Source organism: Gymnodraco acuticeps, unplaced genomic scaffold (assembly GCF_902827175.1).
Source record: "Gymnodraco acuticeps unplaced genomic scaffold, fGymAcu1.1, whole genome shotgun sequence".
NCBI lineage: Eukaryota > Metazoa > Chordata > Actinopteri > Perciformes > Bathydraconidae > Gymnodraco > Gymnodraco acuticeps.
In genome coordinates this window covers 4,161,183-4,179,040 of record NW_022989985.1, presented here as the reverse complement: position 1 = coordinate 4,179,040, position 17,858 = coordinate 4,161,183, and the positions used below count along the sequence as shown (strand labels likewise).

At 45.3% G+C, this 17,858-nt stretch overlaps 1 protein-coding gene across 2 annotated transcripts in view; it reads right to left on the bottom strand.

The window, feature by feature from the left end:
- The window catches only part of LOC117543840 (leucine-rich repeat transmembrane neuronal protein 4), a 59,926-nt gene that overhangs the window by 28,993 nt on the left and 13,075 nt on the right, over positions 1-17,858 (bottom strand). The window lies entirely within an intron of this gene.

Sequence of the window (17,858 nt, the reverse complement as noted above, 5' to 3'; positions counted from 1 at the left end):
GAGCAGGGGGAACGGTTAGAGGGCACTGGTCACTGGTGTGGACTGGCTTGATCTGGGAAACATGAAACGTGGGATTAATTTTCATGGTACTGGGGAGCTTCAAGCGGACAGCAGAGGGGTTTATGATGCGCTCAATGAGGAAGGGGCCGAGAAACCGAGGGGACAGCTTTTTAGACTCGGTGAGGAGGGAGATGTCCTTGGAAGACAACCAAACAGATTGTCCAGGGGTGTAAGGGGGAGCGGCATGTCTGTGATGGTTGGCTGACCGTTGGTTTCTGGCAGAAGTCCGGAGGAGTTCTGAGCGAGTGTCCCTCCAAATCTTACGGCACCGTTGAATGTGTTGCTGGACGGAAGGAACTGCTAATTCACTCTCCTCCTCAGGAAACAGGGGAGGTTGGTACCCTAAGGAGACTTCAAAAGGTGAGAGACCAGTAGCTGAAGAGTGAATTGAAGGAGTACTCAACCCAGGGTAGAAGGGAGCTCCAGGTAGATTGATTGCGATTGGCAACACAGCGGAGAGTAGATTCCAGGTCTTGATTGGCCCTTTCAGTTTGACCGTTTGACTGGGGATGGTAACCAGAGGTTAGACTGACAGATGCACCAAGTGAAAGACAGAAATTCTTCCAGACCTGAGAGGTGAACTGAGGGCCTCGGTCGGAGACGATGTCAGCCGGGATTCCATGCAGGCGGAAAACATGCTGGGTGAGAAGTTGGGAGGTCTCCAGGGCTGAGGGGAGCTTGGGCAGAGCTACAAAATGGGCACATTTGGATAAACGGTCAATAATGGTTAGAACAGTATTGTTTCCTTGAGAGGCACCCATCACACAACTCCGGGGGAGAATAGAGTCCAAGGAGGTTACAGGACCCTCAGAATGAAACGATCTGGACAGGGCGTCGGGCTTAGCATTCTTTGAACCAGGGCGATAAGTCAGGGAGAAATTGAAACAACCAAAAAAGAGGGCCCATCTGGCTTGCCGGGAGTTTAGTCGTTTGGCTGACTGGATGTACTCGAGGTTCTTGTGGTCAGTCCAAACAAGAAAAGGCTGTTCACTGCCCTCAAGCCAGTGTCGCCACTCCTCCAATGCCATCTTCACCGCCAGAAGCTCTATGTTTCCCACATCATAATTTCTCTCAGCAGGAGAAAGACGACGAGAGAAAAAAGCACAAGGGTGAAGCTTATTGTCTGGCCCTGCAGTCTGGGACAGAACAGGGCCAACCCCGATGTCAGATGCATCTACCTCAACAACAAACTGCTTGCTTGAGTCCGGCTGGATGAGAATGGGGGCAGAAGTGAACAGGGACTTGAGAAGAAGAAAGGCATTGTTAGCATCTGTTGTCCAGGAAAACTTGACTTTGACAGAAGTGAGACTGGAGAGTGGAGCTGCTACCTTGCTATAGTTCTTAATGAACCGGCGATAGAAGTTGGCAAAACCCAGGAACCTCTGCAACTCCTTTCCGAGTTGTGGGGACTGGCCACTCAGAGACAGCTAGAATCTTTCCTGGATCTGCCTCCAACTTGCCTTGCCTGATAATGTAACCAAGAAAACTGACCCGTTCCTGATGAAACTCACATTTCTCAGCCTTGATGAACAGCTTGTTCTCAAGCAGCCTCTGTAGAACCTGACTGACGTGGTCCTGATGTTCCTCCAGGCTCTTGGAAAAGATCAAAATGTCGTTGATGTAAACAAAAACGAATCGGTTGAGGAAATCTCGTAGGACATAATTTACAAGGGCCTGGAAAACAGCTGGGGCATTAGAGAGTCCAAAGGGCATGACGAGATATTCAAAGTGACCAAGGGGGGTGTTGAAGGCTGTCTTCCTCTCATCTCCTTGGCGAATTCGAACCAGGTGGTATGCATTTCTGAGGTCGAGTTTGAAGAAGATGGTGGCACCTTGGAGAGGTTCAAAAGCTGAGTTAATCAGGGGAAGTGGGTACTTGTTTTTAACTGTGATGTTATTTAACCCACAAAAGTCAATACAGGGTCGGAGTGATTTATCCTTCTTGTCCACGAAGAAAAACCCAGCACCCAGAGGGGAGGAAGAAGGACGAATTATTCCAGAAGCAAGGGAGTCACCGATGTATTTCTCCATGGCCTCTCTCTCTGGCCGAGACAGATTTTAAAGTCTGCTGGTAGGTAAAGGAGCCCCAGGTAGCAGATCGATGGGACAATCATAGGGACGATGATGAGGGAGAGAGAGAGCTTTATCCTTGTCGAAGGCCCCACTCAGGTTGTGGTAAACCTCAGGAACACCAGACAAGTCTACATTAGCTGAGACACATGGAGCAGGCATAGGATCTACAGGAACGGGAGGCACAGCAGACTGTAAACAGTTAAGGTGGCACGACTGATTCCATTCTATGATTCTCCCTCCAGCCCAATCAATATGTGGATTGTGGATGCGAAGCCATGGGTAACCAAGAACCAAAGGGGTTGCAGGAGCGGAAATAACCTTCAGTTGAATTTCTTCTCTGTGATTTCCAGAAATTAACAGGGTTATGGGTTGTGTCTGCTGTGTAACCCTATACATGCTTTTACCATTTCAGCCTTAAGCAGTCAAAGGTTCCAGTAATGTTTCCAAGCTTAGACCCAGCTGATTGGCTAGTTCAAAATCCACACAACTATCCTCAGCACCAGAGTCAATGAGGGCAGAGAGGGGCAAGGTCTGAGAGTTAGCACAAAGTCTGGCAGGAATCAGAAAACGGCTCAAAGTTGGGGCTACAATAGGTGTAGGTTGCGAACTCGTCAGGACCCCCAATTTCACTGACGAGCCCCTGCGTTTGGGCGGACAGGACAACCAGAAAGGATATGCCCAGCTTTACCACAATACAGGCACTCTCCAGACCTCAAACGTTGAAGGCGCTTCTCAGGGGATAATCCGGCGCGTCCCAACTGCATTGCTTCCATTTTAGCAAAGGTGGGCACGCGAGGTGGTGAGGTGTAGCCAGATGGTCTGGACTGGGAGGGGGCAAACTGGGGTGAGATGTTTGGCTTACTTGGCAAAGCAAAAGGTGAACGCTGCGCTCGCTCCGCACGGCGCTCCCGCAGCCGGCTGTCGAGACGAGACACCAAGGACATTGGAGGTCAGCAGACTCATCTCTTGCTGCCAGCTCATCCTTCAGTTGATCCTGCAATCCCCTAACAAACACAGCCCTTAAAGCTGCCTCGTCCCATCGGGCTTCTGCCTCCAGCGTGCGAAACTCGATAGAGTAATCTGCAACGGTTCGAGTCCCTTGTTGTAAATTTAGCAGACGACTAGCAGCTGAGCCAGAGTGGTCGGGTGATCAAAAACAGAGGAAAAATGATCAGAAAAGACTCCAAAGGAAAGAGTGTCGTAATCCACAGAAGAACTCAATGCTTCAGCCCAGGTTAAAGCTCTTCCACGAAGCAAACTCAACACATAGTTAATTTTAGTCACATCAGAAGAAAAAGACAAGGGGCACTGGCGAAATACCTTGCTGCATTGAAACAGAAATCCTCTGCATTTCTCCACCTCTCCATGGAAAGGCTCAGGGTCGGCAATGGAAAAATCCCGGCATGGAGTAAATCCAGAGGTGGATTGGAGGGGGCAGGAAATGCAGCAGAAGACGTCAGGGTTGAGATTTGAGCAGCAAGGTTCGAGATGTGTAGTGCCATGGACTGATTGCTGTCAACTAAGGCTCGGATCATCTGCTCATGTTGGCCCAGAAGATTACCCTGATGAGAAAGGGCGTGCTGAAGAGCAGCGGGATCCGATCCAGTGTCAACGGACTTCATGTTGACCAGTTCGTACTGTTACGCTCTCCGGGAGTTTACAGGAGTGAACTCACAATGCTGAACACCAGAGGCACTGTACTACGAAGCTGGTTCAACCTAACCTGGATATGTTTGAGTTAGCCGGTTGGCCTAATCCAAAACATACACGCTCTCGCTAAACGGTACTACGACGCGGGTTATCAAGTGGATCGCTCAAGCCAGCCGTGCCCTATCTAGTTAGGTGCGCGTTCACATGAAAGGGGTGGTATTTGGAGCATTCGACCAATCACAAACATGGAGAAGCGTACTGACAGCGTAGCGTCATACTTCCTGAATGAAAAGTCAACTATAATATTAGACATATGAAGAACTTAAACTTTAAACATCCATGACTTAAACACTGTATCCAGGATAAAAGCCACATAGTTGCACCTGCAAGGTGAATACAGCTGGTAAAAGAAACAAATGTTTGAATGCGTAGGCCTACATTAACAGGTTTATGATATCACTGCCCCGTCTAAGACACGAGTGGATCTGACTTTAATTACATTTGTCTCGAGTGTTTCGTCAACTTAATGTGTTGCTTAAAATAATACTTCTGCATACAGTATGTGACACTGTAAGTGTTTCACGGCCAGATACGGCTCAGCTGACTCTGATAAGGAAATATATGATAGGCTACATTATGATCTGATATGCCGCGGACTGTACTTAATGTTACTCTGATCCGGTTACTTATGTTGTGGCAGATATTTAAGTAAGCTTTCTTAACGCTAATGTTATAATAGTCAGATTGCTCTGAAGATGGGAGGTGATATTCTATTAATGTTCATGTTCACACAGTCAGTGATTTTTGCCGGCGGTCTTTTCTGCAACGGCAACTTTTCTGTATTTCCTTTCTCCTGTAATATGACTTGATCGCTTTAAACTCCGCACACTGAGCTCTGATTGGTCAGCAGGCAGTGCTTTCACTGATTTAAGCTCTTAGCCTGCAACCTAACCTGGGGGGTATACTAGGCCTACGAAGCAGGATTTTCGTTTAGCAAGATAACTTCTGTAATTTCCGGTACTACGAAGCTGGTTCACTTTTTAGCGGGCTAGATCTCCATGGTGACTTATCCTGGAACCCAGTCTGTGCTCCAAAGCAGGATATGTTCCAGGATAAGAGATCAACTCAGCGAAAGCACCACGCCTGCTGACCAATCAGAGCTCAGTGTGCGGAGGAAATACAGTTTAAACTGCGGTTGCAGGAAAGACGGCCGGCCGGCCAAAATCACCAACTGTGTGAACGTGAAAATGAATAGAATATCACCTCCCATCTTCAGAGCAATCGGACTATTATAACTATCATTATAGGCCTACTATTATGTTAAGAAAGCTTAATTAAATATCTGCCACAACATAAGTAACCAGATCAAAGTAACATTACGTAGTCTACAGTCCGCGGCACTGTGAGTGCAGACGTCGATGTGTCCCATTATCATTCATATCACATCATATCACATGCATCATAATGTATCATATATTTCCTTATCTGAGTCAGCCGAGCCGTATCTGGCTGTGCAACACTCACAGTGTCACATGAACTGTATACAGAAGTATTATTTTAAGCAACACATTAAGTTGACGAAACACTCGAGTCAAATGTAATTAAAGTCAGATCCACTCGTGTTTTGGACGGGGCAGTGATATCATAAACCTGTTAATGTACGCATTCAAACACTTGTTCTTTTACCAGCTGTATTCACCTTGCAGGTGCAGCTATGTGGCTTTGATCCTGGATAAAGTGTTTAAGTCATGGATGCTTAAAGTTTAACTTCTTCATATTTGACTAATATTATAGTTGACTTTTCATTCAGGAAGTATGACGCTGCGCTGTCAGTGCGCTTCTCCATGTTTGTGATTGGTCGAATGCTCCAGATACCACCCCTTTTATGTGAACGCGCACCTAACTAGATAGGACACGGCTGGCTTGAGCGAACGAGTTGATAGCCAGCGTTGTAGGACAGTTTAGCGAGAGCGGCTTTGTTTTGGATTAAGTCAACCGGATAACTCAAAACATATCCAGGATAGGTTGAACTAGATTCGTAGTATACCCCCCTGGTCCCGACCAGGTTAGCCGCACAGCATAAGTTACCATGGAGATCTAGCCTGCTAAAAAGAGAACCAGCTTCGTAGGACCGGAAACCCCGAGTTTTCCCTGAAGTTACCCGGCTAAGCGAAAATTCTGCTTCGTAGTATACCCCCCTGGAAGAGGAGACAAACACACAGACAGACAAACAAAAACAAACACAAAACAAAGGGGAGAAGAAGGAGGGAGAACTGCAAATCCTCACATTATCAGTCCTAGCTAAATCAAGTTGATTCACTTTTCTATTTCCTATTTGAAGACTCCTTTGTGTTGGTGAGCCATGCATAGATAACACTGCATCAGTACCCAAAGTGAGTGCGTTTTAGCTACAAAAGGTAGAAGAATCCACAAATTGTTTTTGCATTCTTGTTTGTATTGTATAAAAAACAAGAAGACAAAGGTATGTTGAGGTCACATTACCTAGAATGACACTGGCTTGAATAAATATCTGGGCTGCAAAGCTCCAGATTCACTGGTGGATTTTTGTTCCACCCCCTGAGCTATGCGAGCCTGAAATGTCGTCAGCAGTCAAATGAGATTCCTTCACAGAGCGACGCGGCTCACTTTGCATAACAGGGTGAGAAGTTCATTGATCTGAGCGGAGCCCGGTGTCCTGCCGCCCCTCCGCCATGTTGGGAGGGTCGGCTGAGGTCCGCATCATTGATTCCTGTAAATAGTCCCATGGTTGTTGGCTTCCATAAGCTATGATTAATGGAGGTAATTTTGAGATGCCAGGAAGTTCAACTTAAGGATTTTCCTTTTCTCCAATTTCCTTTTCATACCACTACAGTCAGGATTTTCTTTTAATTATAGTTTTAAAAAATCAGGGAGCAATTCATTCCCGCACATTATGCAAAATCTGAATCATTACCGCAACATGAATTCCACCCTGAATGGGCCTTTGCTGCATTTACTGTAATATTACTAGTACTAAAACAGGAGAAGCCTTTCACTGTATGTGACCTGTAGTAATAAATACATATTTAAGAGCGAGACAAATTCATGGGACTGAAAAATCTCCCCATTCAGCATCTTTCAAGTACGTTAACAGGAACATGATAGGCTCTCAGCCAACACACACACACTTTAGGGTCCCTGTTATGAGTTTCCAGTATTTGTTGCTGTAATTGTCACTAAATTGGAAAAAGGCCTTGCCAGCTGCCTGACTTGTAAATTGCTGACAAACAGATGATGATTTATTCATAATTTCTACAATGAAACTTGTTTTCTTCACTTTGCTGGAGAACGTAACTGCCACCATGTTCTTCTCGCCACTTTTTGATAATGAGTGTGAGTGTGTGTGTGTGTGTGTGTGTGTGTGTGTGTGTGTGTGTGTGTGTGTGTGTGTGTGTGTGTGTGTGTGTGTGTGGTGTGTGTGGTGTGTGTGTGTGTGATGTGTGTGTGTGTGTGTGTGTGTGTGTGTGTGTGTGTGGTGTGTGTGTGTGTGTGTGTGTGTGTGTGTGTGTGTGTGTGTGTGTGTGTGTGTGTGTGTGTGTGTGTGTGTGTGTGTGTGTGTGTGTGTGTGTGTGGTGTGTGTGTGTGTGTGTGTGTGTGTGTGGCTGTGTGATGTGTGATGTGTGTGTGTGTGGTGTGGGTGTGTTGTGTGTGTGTGTGTGTGTGTGTGTGTGTGTGTGTGTGTGTGTGTTGTGTGTGTGTGTGTGTGTGTACTGTAAGAGAGATGTCAAGCCTTGCATGACTCCAGCTGTATGTGTGCATGTCTTTGAATTGATGGTTGATGGTTGACACGATGCAGATTGAACTAAATGTTGCTGCTCATAACGATTCACATCAACAGCCTCGTTTTCTGTTCACTTGAGACATCTGAATGCATGAAGGCCCTTTCAAGCGTGTCCTGGCACAGACATGCAAAAATAGATATCTTACAATGAATGCTGCTGTAACAGATGTTGGAAAAACATTACTATCAAATCCAATGTGGGCCATTAAAGGCTCTGCAGGGGAAAATGGCTGCTGTAATTAATTCCAAAGAATCTTTATACTTTCTTTTTTAAGCAGCTTTAAAGTGCATGCCCTAGTAAGCTTATTTTTATTTCCATATTTGTATTTCTTGCCTCTACTGTGACATTAAATGCTTTAATGTTCAGAAAGATCTTTATTTTTCTTATGCTGCCTTTGCTGCTGCACCTCTTTTCACCCTCCGTCTGAAACCAGAGCCCAGTCTGCTCTGATGTGATTGGTCCACCACTTAGAGATGTCCTCACGTACAACACGTTGGAGCGCGAGTGTTACACAGTGATGTCACGATGAAACAGAAGAAAACTGCAATAACTCCAATGATCCCATGTCACTCTACAACGCCACCAAACGTGTTATTGTTTTCATTGAAAGATCTCAATAGAGCCAAAAAAGTAAAAAATATGCATTCAAAATTCAGGATCATATTTGCATTAAAAAAGTTACATTGTGTTTTTTTTTACAGTGAACCACAAAATTAGGTTTGTATAAAAAAAAATGCAATAAATAATGAACCCGGGCATATAAGGACATTGTCTATGCGATGTGGTTAAACTATTACATGACAAAAACACTTTGACAATATGCTGGAAAAAAGTAGAAAGACCCTACTTCAGAAGCACGAAACCTATCAGTTATGCCACTGCAGCGAGGTAACACCTCTGTGCTCTATGGAAATGGAGATTGACTAAGATCCAAGAGTAATGTCAAACATGCATACGCTACGAGATCAATACAAAGTCCTGATCTCCAATTGATGAAATGACTCTTCTCCTGGATCCAGGGATCATCTCATCCACTGATTTATCTGTGGTATGCTCTGCAGAACATGCAGTATCCCTGATCGTTGTTCTCTTGTGTTTCAAATGTTTTTGTTCCATTGGGATTCAATCCCATGAAATACTAACAGATTTATGAAAAGAAAAAAAAGATATGACCACTATCATTGCTTTACCCTAACAAAGCTGTTTTACATGAAGGTTACCTATCCCTTGTAATGTAGCTATTTTAATCTACATGAAGATTATTTTAATCTTCATTTACTGGAGGACATTCACAAAACTGGATTTGAGCCATGCCTACCAGCAACTGTTACTGGATTAGCATTTAAAACAATATCTTGCCATTATCACACTCAACGGTTTGTTTAAGTTAAACTCCGCTCTGCTTTCTTTAGAGATCATTGACCGGGGACCTCAGCAGGGCACGGAGCCCAGTTAAATATTTTATTGTGGTCCAAGCAGACAACAGTATAACGATCCATCCATCCATCCATCTTCTTCCGCTTATCCGTGGTCGGGTCGCGGGGGTAGCAGTTCCAGCAGAGAGCCCCAAACTTTCTTTTCCCTGGCGACATCAACCAGCTCTGACTGGGGGATCCCAAGGCGCTCCCAGGCCAGCGAAGAGATATAATCCCTCCACCTGGTCCTAGGTCTACCCCTTGGTCTCTTCCCAGCCCAGGTGGCATCCTAACTAGGTGCCCGAACCACCTCAACTGGCTCCTTTCGACGCGAAGGAGGAGCGGCTCAACTCCGAGTCCCTCCCTGATGACCGAACTTCTCACCTTATCCCTAAGGGAGACACCAGCCACCCTGCGGAGAAAACCCATCTCGGCCGCTTGTATCCGCGATCTCGTTCTTTCGGTCATGACCCATCCTTCATGACCATAGGTGAGGGTAGGAACGAAAATGGCCCGGTAGACAGAGAGCTTTGCCTTCTGGCTCAGCTCCCTTTTCGTCACAACGGTGCGGTAAAGCGACTGCAGTACCGCTCCCGCTGCTCCGATTCTCCGGCCCATCTCACGCTCCATTGTTCCCTCACTCGAGAACAAGACCCCGAGATACTTGAACTCCTTCACTTGGGGTAAGGACTCATTCCCTACCTGAAGTGGACAGTCCATCGGTTTCCTGCTGAGAACCATGGCCTCAGATTTGGAGGTGCTGATCCTCATCCCAGCCGCTTCACACTCGGTTGCGAACCGATCCAGTGAGTGCTGAAGGTCGCAGACCGATGAAGCCATTAGAACCACATCATCTGCAAAAAGCAGTGGTGCAATCCTTAGTCCACCGAACTGCAGACCCCCCCCCCCACGACTACGCCTCGAAATCCGATCCATGTATATTACAAACAGGATTGGTGACAAAGCGCAGCCCTGGCGGAGGCCAACCCTCACCGGAAATGGGTCCGACTTACTGCCGAGGACCCGGACACAGCTCTCGCTTTGGGAGTACAGAGATTGGATGGCCCTGAGTAGAGACCCCCCTCACCCCATACTCCCGCAGCACCTCCCACAGTAACTCCCTGGGAACTCGGTCATACGCCTTCTCCAAGTCTACAAAACACATGTAGACCGGATAAGCGTATTCCCAGGCCCCCTCCAGGATCTTTGCGAGAGTAAAAAGCTGATCCGTCGTTCCACGACCAGGACGGAATCCGCATTGTTCCTCCTCAATCTGAGGTTCGACAATCGGCCTGACCCTCCTTTCGAGTACCTTAGAGTAAACTTTCCCGGGGAGGCTGAGTAGTGTGATGCCTCTGTAATTGGCACACACCCTCTGATCCCCCTTTTTAAAAAGGGGGACCACCACCCCGGTCTGCCACTCCTTCGGTACCGTTTCCGACTTCCACGCAACGTTGATGAGACGTGTCAACCATGACAGTCCCTCAACACCCAGAGCCTTCAGCATTTCCGGGCGGATCTCATCCACCCCCGGGGCTTTGCCACTGTGGAGTTGTTTGACGACCTCAGTGACCTCCCCCCGGGAGATTGGTGTTGATCCCCCGTCATACTCCAGCTCTGCCTCTAACATAGAGGGCGGAGTTGTCGGGTTCAGGAGTTCCTCAAAGTGTTCCTTCCAACGCCCTAACACTCCATCAGTTGAGGTCAACAACGTCCCATCCTTACTGTACACAGCTTGGATGGTTCCCTGCTTCCCCCTCCTGAGGTGTCGGACAGTTTTCCAGAACAACTTTGGTGCCGCCCGAAAGTCCTTCTCCATGTCTTCTCCGAACTTCTCCCACACCCGCTGCTTTGCCTCGGCCACGGATGAGGCTGCTGCCCTTCGGGCCTGTCGGTACCTTGCAACTGCCTCGGGAGTCCCCCGGGATAACAAATCCCTGAAGGCCTCCTTCTTCAGTCGGACGGCTTCCCTGACCACCGGTGTCCACCAGGAGGTTCGAGGGTTACCGCCCCTTGAGGCACCTAGGACCTTGAGACCACAGCTCCCCGCCGCGGCTTCGGCAATAGAGGCTTTGAACACCGACCACTCTGGTTCAATGTCCCCAACCTCCACAGGAATGCCCGAAAAGCTCCGCCGGAGGTGTGAGTTCAAGGCCTCCTGAACTTGGGCCTCCTCCAGACGTTCCCAGTTCACCCGAACTACACGTTTGGGCTTACCAGGTCTATCCAGAGGCTTCCCCCGCCACTCGACCCAACTCACCACCAGATGGTGATCAGTTGACAACTCCGCCCCTCTCTTTACCCGAGTGTCCAAAACATACGGCCTCAGGTCCGATGATACGATAACGAAATCGATCATGGACCTTCTGCCTAGGGTGCTCTGGTACCACGTACACTTATGAGCATCCTTATATTCGAACATGGTGTTTGTTATGGCCAATCCATGACTAGCACAGAAGTCCAGTAACAAACCACCACTCCGGTTCAGATCAGGGGGGCCGTTCCTCCCAATCACGCCCCTCCAAGTGTCTCCATCATTGCCCACATGTGCGTTGAAGTCTCCCAGCAAGATTAAAGAGTCCCCTTCAGGAGCCCCATACAGGACTCTTTCCAGGGTCTCCAAGAAGGCCGTATACTCTGAACTGCTGTTGGGTGCATAAGCACACACAACAGTCAGAGTTTTCCCCCCCATAACCCGCAGGCGTAGGGAGGCGACCCTCTCGTCCACTGGGGTAAACTCCAACAACGAAGCGCCTAACCGGGGACTTGTGAGTATCCCCACACCCGCCCGGCGCCTCACACCTTGAGCAACTCCGGAGAAGAATAGAGTCCAACCCCTATCCAGAAGTAAGGTTCCAGAGCCGACGCTGTGCGTAGAGGTGAGCCCAACCAGATCCAACTGGTAACGCTCCACCTCCCGCACAAGCTCCGGCTCCTTCCCCCCCAGAGAGGTGACGTTCCACGTCCCCAAAGCCAGCTTCTGTCGCCCGGGTCTGGTCCGTCGAGACCCTCCGCTTTCACTGCCACCCTTCTGGCAGCGCACCCGACCCCATCGATGTTTCCCGTAGGTGGTGGGCCTGCGGGACGGAGAAGCGGAGGTGTTGCCCTCTCTGAAGAACCAGCACCTTACCGTGGTAGAGAGGTTTGTGTGCCCTGATGAACCTGGGGGCTGTGTTGTCTGGAACCTTGTGTTCCTGGTAGGGTCTCCCATGGCAAATTGGTCTCAGGCAAGGGGCCAGACTAAGATTGGTTCAAAGGACCTCATGAAAGAAAAACTAAGAAGTGAGGATACCCGGCCCGGAGGAAGCCCGGGGTCCCCTTCTGGAGCCAGGCCCAGAAGGAGGACTCGTCGGCGAGCGTCTGGTGGCCGGGCTTGCCACGGAGCCCGGCCGGGCCCAGCCCGAAAAGGCAGTATAACGATATAACTGTAATTTGCGACATTTATGAGGCACCCTGACGTTATACATACAGGGGCAGCAGAGCTTGAAGTCATTTTAAAGGCAATGACAAACGTTATATTGAGTTTTAGTTTGAAGAACAAAATGTGTGCAGCACACACACACGGCACTTTCACACCTTTACATCATTCGGTCCGTGACAAGTTAATTGTGGCATTTTTGACACATAACATTTAGCGTTCGGCTGAACCTAGCCCTACACTCTTGCTTCTGATGTGTATATTTCTGTTCTTTGATGTCACAAAGAGTTCATAAATAAGCGATTATGATTTTTTTTAGCATTACTAGACTTTGATCCATGAGGTTGCTACATTGCACACTTTTTAAAGCACTTGATGAACTGCCAAAAATCAGAGAGTATGTCAGAAGTTCAATATGACAATTTTAACCACTCTTGATTGTCCTAAGACGAGGAAAGATATCTGATTTGCAGTAAAAAAAAATCTGTATTGTTTATACAGATTTCTTAAGATTGATCACGGATTCATACTAAAGTCCTATATCTTCTTCTATTCAAGCCTGTTGTTGGTCTATTTAGTTTGAGAACAAAAATGAACTGCACCAGAGTCCAAATGAAAACAGTGGACTGAGACCCTTTTTTTCAAGCGATTGCAGTCCAATTGTCTCGTCTGCACCAGAGTTTGACGGACAGCTTTCACTGCAGCCCAAACAAACTGCAATGCTCCAGAGATATACTCGGCTGAGCTGAACATAACAGGTTGGGAGTGGAAGCACCTTAAAGCTATTTCCTATAATAAAGTACACACTACCACCATGTTTTGAAAAATACTCTTTGTTACTTTAGAAGATGTGACATTTCAAAATCTATGCAAGTGATCTTTCAGGATGTGGCTCATATCGCAAAAACTAATATGCATGGCATGGTTTTCATGAGAATGAATTATTGGATGACATGCAGATATGATTTCACCTCATAACCAAGTTCTCTTTACTCTGGCACTCAATAATCTCAATATGATCTGGCCCCTCCACCAACATTAAGACCAAATTAGAATGTTATCTCAATATGTCACTCTCAAATATATTTGATGGCAGAGTTTATTGGAAGAAGAAAATGAGCTAAATTCCAAGAGAATTGACTAATTCTGCTGCTCTCTTGTGTATTTATTTTTAATAAGAGTGTTTTTATGACTACCTGTAAAAATGATTGTTTTCCCCACACTACAAGCACATTGTGCTCTGCTTTACTGTTAACCAAACATCACATTTGAAATCCTGCTTAGCAGCTTTCTGTAGTCTTGTATGTCTGCAGACTGCAGGATACCTGCTTTGAGGCCCTGTTTGTTTTTTTGTCATTGACTAGAAGAACATGGGTAGAAGTAGCAAATGGTAGCAAATGGTACCTAGGGAATGGATGATTGAGGGAAAAGACATCAGCACAGGTCTGCTCATTCAGAGCACATATAATCCTGAGAGGATGATCTGCCTCAAACACTGAATCAGATTCAGAAATCCTTTATTTGTCCCGCTGTGTTGTGAAGATAGCGTTGTTTCTCTTTACTGTGACTGACCAAATTTGCTTTAATTTCGCACACCATGGAAATGAAATTGTAGGTCGATATCCACTCAAATCCAGAAAGCATTTTAGATGTTTATTGCAACCGCCGTTCAGAAAACATTACATGTCTTCCTGTTTGTGCAGTAAAAATGTTCTGCTGAAACAAAGGGCTGCCCCATTTGTGTGATTTGAAAAGGATACAGTGGCACGAGGAGGGAAAACGGAGAGATCATTCCCTTCTCTTTTTCCACCTGTGCACAATACATGTCACAACAAATTATGCGCCAGAAGATACAATGCGATACAGATAGTACTCAGAGGAAAATGGGGATTCTCCACTCTTTATCTAATGCCACCAGTAGGCAAAGGTTTTCACTCAGTGAAATATCTCAACATCTACATAATGTAATGTATGCCCTCGAAGTGTTCATGTTGCCAGATAATTCATTCCATATTCCCTGACTTTTTATCTACTGTAGCACCACTATAAGTTGAAGGGTTTTTTTTGAGTGAAATATCTTGTCAACTGGCTGATGAATTGACATACAATGTGTTACAGACATTCATGTTCCCATGATGATAAATCCACTTGTGTCTACTCTTAACTTTTTATTTATCACATAACATATTAATTTGTTCAATAATTTAATTCCAAACACTTCCAAAATAACATTCCTATTGGACTCAGCTGTATTTTGTGTATTTGTGTTTATTTATTAGTTAGAATGCTAATGGCTGATCGAAAACCAGCTAAACATTAGCATTGTCATTAGCATTACAGTTTCCATCCAATTGTAGCAGGCATTTTAACTGAAATGACAGAAGATCAGTCCAAGCGAAATGCAACATTTGGACTCATAAGATAAAGAGTTGGTTTCAATACTTATGAAAGCTTTAGCGCAAGTTCAATAAGGAAGACCTAACATGAGTCACTTACACGTCACTCTATTGCTCCCTTCCCCCCTCATTAAATACGAGGGCGTCACCCCTCAGCAGCCAATTGCTGCACAGGCTAAATTCCTTAAATACCTGCTCTTCCTCCCCATCAGTTGTCATTTCAGGTGACTACACGCAACCCGCCTCCACCCCTCTCGCCTCCCGTCTCCTCCAGGACAAAGCTAAACTTCCTTCTTCAGACCGGTCCCACCTACTTATCACCACCACCAGTGTCTAGACCCCGGGGATTTCATCGGAGCGGTTCTTTCCCTCCTGAATGATTATCCTGCAAACCGGGGCCTAATCGCCAAACACCATTCCATTCTCCTTTTGTATTATCATGGCAATCATTTCATTCATATGACGTGTAAACAATAAATATGTATTCCTTACATCACGTCTCTCCGGTTTGAACTACAGTTAGGTACCATTCAATAATTGCATAGGAGGGGAGTGCACTGAGATGAACTAATTAAAGGGGTGCCAACCAGAACCTCAGACGATGGAAAGAAATGTAGAAAACGGATGGAAAATTGAATTCATTTTTATATAATGAATTAATTTAAAGAATGACTCCAACTTTCTAAAGGCTCCACACAGATTTGTTAATCTCTCTAAAGCAGAAGCATGAATAAATAAAGTTGCATGGTTTATGTAAATCATGAGTAATTTGCCATGTCTGTATCCATTGTTTCCAATTTTTCCACCTCTTCAAAGAAATAAAAAAGCTTTTGCGACCATTAAAAACAGAAATTCTCACATTTACAGTGTTTCGCTTGGGTTTCTTTGAGCAATTTGAACTTATGCAAAAAACAGGTTGTGTACACATGCTAAATGTAAGAATGATAGCATGTTAACATTTGAATTTAGTACAAAACACGCCTTGCCCTACTGTATAGTCTATACAGTCTCGCAGAGCTGTTAGCGGGGCTGTCGACTCCTGGTCTTGTTTAAATGTTTAGTAAATATCTGTTTTTGTGTTAGCAGTGTCTATATCGACCACACAAAAGTAAGAACACACCTCAAGAGAAAGATGCCATGTTTTGCTTATGTTTAGCTTATTCTCCCCCTACACATGCAGCTGCCTGACAGGCATTTCTTAACCAGGAGGAGGAGAAGAAGCTGACAGAGAGGCAGTTGGTGCTCACTGACTCACCATTTTATCCCATCAGACACACTGAGACATCGCTACATGATGAAGGGGTTTTAGTTTCTGGGGAAATCCCAATACTGTTCTTGAGGTAGACTTACATCAAAATCCTTCCCAGTGGAAATAGATAAAGAGAAACTGTCCTGTCTCTATGCCCGAGAAGGGAGAAGATACAAATTGCAATCCACCAACTTACTGGCACAAGTTAAAATGTGCCAAGTCAACATTTTATTCTCTATTATAAGTTTCACTTTCAAGTTCTTATGCAGGGAATGAAAGTGACCCAGTCGACAACTACAGCATCTCATTGAAATTAACTTAATAACCTTAATTAAATTAATCATAATAAAATGAAGGCCTAACTAGGCAGTAACTGCTTCAAGCTGAGTTGAATAATTAACGCGGCTGCTGTGACCATAAAGCAGCATTAAATGTTATGTCTAATGTTTTCATGTTATATTGTTAATTCTGTCAGTGTTGCCCGACTTTTCATAAAGTGGTAGATAAGCTGTCAAATCCCATTAAAGCAGAAGTGTCACTGACAGAGTGAGCAGAAGCTTAAACTGAGGGAATCCAGGGCATGTGATCATTGATAGATATGCCATAATAATAGGACACGCAATATGGGACTCCGATTTCTGAGAAAATTACAGATTTTGGCAAATACTTTGTTCAAGGGAAAAATTGGCCTGGACTCCCTGGGAATTGAAATAGTGCTTTTGTTCCTCTGCTCTAACTCTGACTGAAGGCTTGATGGAAAATCCTCCCTTGGATACACTTACATTGTTATCAACTGTGGTGCTTGGTGCATGCCAGAAGTGATTTAGCATTGAGGTGACATCAATTATTTTTCGGATACCCAACTTCCCCTTACTCGCCACACCTGCTTCGACTTCAGTTAGTGATTTCCTTGCATTCCCCTAAATGCCTTTCGACAACTGCCAGGGAAGTGAGCTTCAGCTTGTTGCATTGGGCCGTATGTGTTGAGCGATAGCATATAGTGAGAGGCAAAAGAGGCAAAACACTCACTCAAACCACAGCATATCACCATGCTTCATTGCATTGTGGTGTGTTAAGGCTGCTGTCAGCAGATAAATTGGTTTCTGTGCCTCTTCTATAATACATTTCTCTTTTATGATGGAGTGGTGAATGCCGGAGTGAAATTGTGAGCCAATCTTTCAGAGTGTCTGACAACAAAACGAGATGTTCACCCCTAAAGTTATAATGTTGCAGTGGATTACATCTTCAAACAACAAACTCCGTCCAGTAGCAAGGTACATGGCCGATAAGCAGAGCATTAAAACTGTTTGATAAGGCAGTTCCTTTAAGGCATTTGTAATTATGGCCTCGGATAAGACCAAATTGACAATTTAGTTTAGTTTACTTTTAATCGTCCTCCCAAGAAATAAATAAGGATTATCATCCCAACAGCAAAAGAAAAACAACATTATCAGTTGTTTTGAAAAATGCCCCCAAAAAGCATTACACAACATTCAGCAACAGTATTTATAAATGTTGTCATGGCACAATATTAAAGCTCCACAGAGTCAGTAGAGAATGTATAGAGGTTAGCTTGGTCTATAACTGTTGTGTCTCATCAAATGTGTTAGTTATGTTTATGTATTTTGTCTGTCATTTCCTGTTTTATTTTGTACTTACCTTGTCTTTCATTTCAGGCCCTGTTTTCTTCCTCCCCTTGTACTTTCAGGTTTTACATGTCAGGTTTTGTTATGTTTGTTTATTTTGTTAGGCATAAGTTTTTATTAAGTCCTCTTT